Here is a 6,124-nt window from a genome sequence, read left to right as displayed (position 1 = left end):
CCAGCTTGGTATATTTGGGAATTTGGGAGTAGCATCTGTGGTGGTAATCTAATTGTATTGAAATATTATTTTGATTTGTACTGAAATATTAATTTGATTGTATGTTAATAAATAAAGTTGTCTGGGGGTCAGAGCTATTAGAGCCATAGCAAGAGTGTGGCGGTGGTGGCACACGCCTTTAATCCCATAAGATCTCTGTGTGTTCAGGGATACAGCCAACATTGGAGACATATGCCTTTAAGACCTAGGGGGCTGTACATTCAGACAGTGACGAGGCAGTCATGTGTTTGGGTTTACAACCAATGAGAAGGCAGAACAACATACTTTAAAAATACGAACCGACAGGAAGAAGGTCTCTTTTCGCGAAGCTGGGACAGCAGGAGGAAGGGTGAGATTTTAGCTCTGAGCTCTGACCTCTCGGCTTTCTCTTTTACATTGTTTCTGTGTTTCTTATTTAATAAGACGGTTGGTTACATCTACATCTGGCGCCCAACGTGGGGCACGAACCCACGACCCTGAGATTAAGAGTCTCATGCTCTACCGACTGAGCTAGCCGGGCTAGAAAGAAAAGAGAAAGACATATTGTCAAGGGTTAGGAAAAAGGCTAAGCAAAGGAGATTAGATTTAAAGTTCTTGTTTAAAAAAAAAAAAGAGAAAGAAAGAAAAGAAAAAGACAATTACTAGTTTTAAATACTTTACATTGGATTGAATTGTTTTATATTGTACACAAATTTGAAACTGATATTGTTAGAAAATGCTATATGTATATTTCTAATTGTATTTATTCCATCCATTTAACAATGTAATGCAAATTTCTGATCCTTGAATGTTATTATTATCAACTATTAGGATATAAAAAAATGAAAGCTAGTAGTTAGACATTATCATAGAACTTGTAGTCATATTAGATATGTTTTAAAAATTGAGCAGAGATGTTTTAGACAGGTCATCTTCAAACCCTTCAGAGATCTACAGAATATGACATTTAAAATGTTTTAATAACTTAGAAAATTTTTCTTTTTTGAGACATGTCGGCTCCTGGCAGTACCAATCTACTTTAGAGAAAATATGGGCATTGAAGAAACTACATATGGAGTCAACTTTCATTCTGGCAAAAGTTAGCCACTGGACAACAAAGTATCCTCGAATCAACAGGACAAAGTGGACAGACAGATCACGAAACAAGGGACTACTGATTCTTGCCAAAACAAGTGTGGTTATGGCTTTATCAAAAGGCATCTTCTGAGGCCAGGACAATATGGCCCCATCCCTGAAGTGGCCTTCGCATCTGGAAAAGGTACGGTGCCCTTTTCTTCGAAGGCAGCTTAACAGACAGAGGGCCGATGGATTCTGTTGTACAATGGAACAGCAGCTAAAAGCTCATGCCTCTCAAAAGTAGACTGGCATTTAATAGAGGGATGTAGAGAAGAAGGGGATGCTGAGATAAAGCCATATATACACAGCCAAGAAGAATGGACAGCTGAATTAAAAAACTGTCAACAATTTCCAGAATTTAAAATCCTGAATCATGACAGGACACTAGTGGAATTCAGGTGTTTCTGGTACGTGGACTGCTCTCACCCAATGTGAGGTTGAACTGTTGACCTTGTGTACATCCTACTTCACAAATGAGTCTGTCAGATACACTAAGCCTATAGGCTGAAGATGATGCCCCAACACTGCGGAGAAACCTCAGGTGACTGCCCAGACAGCTGGCTGTTTCTGTCAACTCACAAAATTTTTTTGGAAGTTGCTTGCATGCACTTCCTGTTTTTATTTTTGTTAGCTAATATTATTCCCTTCTTGGGTCTCTGAGGGAGTTGAAGATTAGTTAGTTATGGTTAAAGATTAGTTAGTTATAGTTGAAAATTAATTAGGATAGAAAGTACATTAGATACATCTTGGAATTATCAAAATAGGATAGATAATGAAATTATTTTCTCTGATTCGTCAAATACCTGTTTAGGTATTTATTACTTGTATATATTGTATATAGTTATTGTACTTTTGTATATAGTTTTTCTTTTGTTAGTCATAACCTTTTGCTTTTTTTCTTTTTATTAAAATAGAAAAGGGGAAATGTGGTGGTAATCTAATTGTATTGAAATATTATTTTGATTTGTACTGAAATATTAATTTGATTGTATGTTAATAAATAAAGTTGTCTGGGGGTCAGAGCTATTAGAGCCATAGCAAGAGTGTGGCGGTGGTGGCACACGCCTTTAATCCCATAAGATCTCTGTGTGTTCAGGGATACAGCCAACATTGGAGACATATGCCTTTAAGACCTAGGGGGCTGTACATTCAGACAGTGACGAGGCAGTCATGTGTTTGGGTTTACAACCAATGAGAAGGCAGAACAACATACTTTAAAAATACGAACCGACAGGAAGAAGGTCTCTTTTCGCGAAGCTGGGACAGCAGGAGGAAGGGTGAGATTTTAGCTCTGAGCTCTGACCTCTCGGCTTTCTCTTTTACATTGTTTCTGTGTTTCTTATTTAATAAGACGGTTGGTTACATCTACAAGCATCTCTTACTACTTCCTGCTGGAGGGGGGCACTGTATCTTATGGGGACGCAAAGAAAATTTTAGGCCTATGGGGTAGTCCATGAGGCTGTATTGTGTGAACCAGTTGCCTTGAAACCACTCTGGATGTTGGATCATCTGGGCCATGGTGTCATCGGAGACCTTTCAGGGGGTCTTGGCTGGTGAAACCTGATGTATCTTAATCTGGAACAAATCCATAGCCTCTGGCTTTCTGTGGAAACAAAAGCAGAACCTCTTTTCCAAAGCAACATATCCTTAAATCCAAATTTTGAAGTCAAGGTACCTTTAAAATATACATTTTGGCATAACTCAACAGCTTTTGCAATCAAATGTTTTTCTTCAGTTACAAATATCAAAGAGAACATAATCCAGATTCTCTGTGTGGTAGCCATCTTTACATGGCTTATTTTTTATATTACCTTGAGCCTATTGCTTTAAACTGCACCCTTCTAAGACTGAAAAGGCGCTGTGGCTGCTGGCTCCGCCCACTTCAGCTTCCCAACAAGACAGTGGTACGTTTTCCGCCAGTTCTGGGAGTCATCAAGTCTCAGAAATAGTGGGTCTAAGCTTTTATCAAAGAAGCATGTAGCCCAGAAACCTCTTTTTTTTTTTAATAATAGTAAAGACTAAATCTACCACAGAGCGTAATGTGCCGCTGGCAGACGCCTCATTACCACCATACTGCCGGTCAAACGCACACGCCAGGAACCCGCCAGTGTTCAAACCTGCGTTTTGCGGCGTCTAGCTGCCCGTATGAGACAAGAAGCAGGAACCTGGTTTTGGCTCTGTTTAGAATTGGTTATTAAATATTCTCAGGTTTAAGGTGGAAACTCAAGCCGCCTGGTCACTGGCCATCAGTGTTTTATTTATATAGAACGATATCCACAGCAATAGCCTTCTATCAGATGTGGAGTAGGTAAAAAAAATCTTTTCCCATTCTGTAGGCTCCTTCTTTGTCCAATTAACAGTGTCCTTTTCCTTATAAAAGCTTTTCAGGTTCATGGAGTCCCATTTACATTGCTGGTCTTAGTGTCCATGTTAACTATATTCTATTCAGAAAGTCACCTGTGCCAATGAGTTCAAAACTACCTCCCACTTTTTCTTATATCACTCTTTCAGATTTATGTTGAAGTCTTTGATCCATTTGGTATGCAGGGTGGTAGATATGGACCTATTTGCTTTCTTCTACTTGCAGACATCAGTTAGATTAGCAAATTTGTTGAAGATGCTGGCTTTTTTCCAGTATGTAGTTTTGGCTTCTTTATTAAAAATCAGGTATCAACAGGTACATGGATCTATATATAGTTCTTCATTTCAATTCCACTGATCAATGTGTCTTTTTTATGCCAATACTACGGTGTTTTTATTATAATAGCTTGAAATCAGGAATAGTGAGACATCTAGTAATTTTATTGTTCAGGATTGCTTTAGCTATTCTGTTAGCTGTTCTAGGATTTTTGATCTTCAAGATCTGTGAAGAATTGTTTTTGAATTTTTATGGGATTCTATTCAAATCTGTAGATTACTTTTGATAGAATGGTCAGTTTTACTATATTAATCCCACTGATCTATGAGCATGGGACATCTTTCCATCTTCTGGTATCTTCTTCAATTTCTTTCTTCAAAGACTTTAAGTTTTTATCATACAAGTCATTCACTTGCTAAGTTAAAGTAGCCCCAAGATATTTTATATTATTTGAGGTTATTGTGAAAGGCATTGTCTCCCTGATACCTTTATTAGTCCATTTGCCATTTGCATATGGGAGGGCTGCTGATTTTTGTGAGTTAATTTTGGATCCAGTTACTTTGCTAAAAGTATTTATAAGACCCTGGCAGAATTTTGAGGGTCAATTATGTGTTCTATCATATGCAAATGAAGGTACTTTGACTTCTTTTACAATTTGTATGCCCTTGATCTCCTTCTGTTGTCTTATTGCTCTGGTAAAGATTTCAAGCACTATAATAAATAGGTATGAAGAGAGTGGACAAATTTGTCTTGCTTCTGATTTTACTGGCAGTGCTTTGAGTTGATGTTGGGCATGGGCATGTTGTAAACTGCCTTTACTATGTTTAGGTATATCCGTTTTATCCTTAATCTCTCCAGGACTTTTATCATGAATGGAGTGCTGGATTTGTAAAAGGCATTTTCAGGATCTAATGAAATTATCACGCATTTTTCCAGTTTGCTTATATGGTGGATTATATTGACTGATTTTCATATATTGAACCATCCCTGCATTACTGGGATGAAGCCTATGTGATCCTTGTGTATGATCTTTTTGATGTGTTCTTGGATTCTGTTGAAGTATTTTATTATTTTTCCATCTATATTCATAATGGAAATTGGTCTATAGTTCTTTTTTTGTTAGTGCTTTATGTGGTTTGTGTATCGGGGTAACACCAGCATCATAAAATGAATTGGGCAATTTCTCTTGTTTGTGTATATATGGTGTGTGCATGTATCTCTGCATCCATGTTAACATGGGTGTGTGCATATGTATATACCAGAGTGTAAGCACATACGTATTCATGTGTGCATGTTGAGGCCCCAGGATGACTTGAGGAGCCTTCCCCAGTCACTCTCTACCTTTTTAATTGAGACAGATTCTCTCAATATATCTTAGAGACTGCAGATGCAGCTAGTATACCTTGCTCTGGAGATGCCCTGTTTCTGCATTGTAAGGGCTGGAATTACAGTTAGGCTGCCTTCACCACCAAGCATTTATATGGGTTCTAGAGTTCCAAACTCTGGTTCTAAATCACTGCACCATCTCCTCAACCAAAATCTACTCTTTACGTAAGTATATCTTTTTCATGTGGCTTTATTGATATAAATGTACAAGCTGTTTTCTAAAACTCAAAATATGTTATACCTAAATGGTTTATTATAAGCTGACCATTGCTTTAAAATCCTGATTAAGAAGCAAATTAAGATGTTGTTTCTATCAAAAGTAGACAAGTTAGAGTATCCTATGTGTTTAGGAATATATATATATATATATATATATATATATATACTTAAATGGGGATGGGAGATATTTACACAATATAGAGTATTCTGGGGGATGATTGCAAGCAATGCCATCAGTAGTTTTCATTTGTATCAGTGATGCTTATTGCTCTTCATAGAACATGTATTCAGGAAATCATAATACCACCACAGCCTGAGGACAGAATTATGGGCTTCTGGTGTCAAAATACCACTGGACATCCGCACAGCCCCAAATGAAGTCAATGATTTTTACAAAAGCAATCTCAAGACCATAAAAAGGTAACTTCAAACTGCACATCAGAAGTTCCATCTATACTAGAGCTACTGGGAGACTCTAGTAACATATCACTCCTATGTGTGGGTATCAATATGCATGGGTTTTAACACCTAAGTAGTTTCAGTTGTTTACTTCAGTTTTCATTGTGTAGTTTCATTGCACACAGTATTGGAGGACATGGCGATATCTTCATGCTTTTTACTTCTCCTAGGTGTTTTCCCAAAAGACCAAGTCAACATATCATGGAAATACTTGTACAACATTGTTTATTGGAGCACTAGTTATAATACTGAGCCAAGCCCATACAG

At 37.5% G+C, this 6,124-nt stretch overlaps 1 non-coding gene across 1 annotated transcript; it reads right to left on the bottom strand.

Annotated features, from left to right (window-relative positions):
- Positions 1-486: 486 nt before the first annotated feature.
- On the bottom strand, positions 487-559 carry Trnak-cuu (transfer RNA lysine (anticodon CUU)). The gene has a single exon. It is a non-coding gene; the product is annotated as a tRNA-Lys (tRNA).
- Positions 560-6,124: the final 5,565 nt, after the last annotated feature.

Source organism: Peromyscus maniculatus, chromosome 2 (assembly GCF_049852395.1).
Source record: "Peromyscus maniculatus bairdii isolate BWxNUB_F1_BW_parent chromosome 2, HU_Pman_BW_mat_3.1, whole genome shotgun sequence".
Lineage (NCBI taxonomy): Eukaryota > Metazoa > Chordata > Mammalia > Rodentia > Cricetidae > Peromyscus > Peromyscus maniculatus.
The sequence above is the reverse complement of the archived record's forward strand: the minus strand, read 5'-3'. Positions and strand labels throughout refer to the sequence as shown.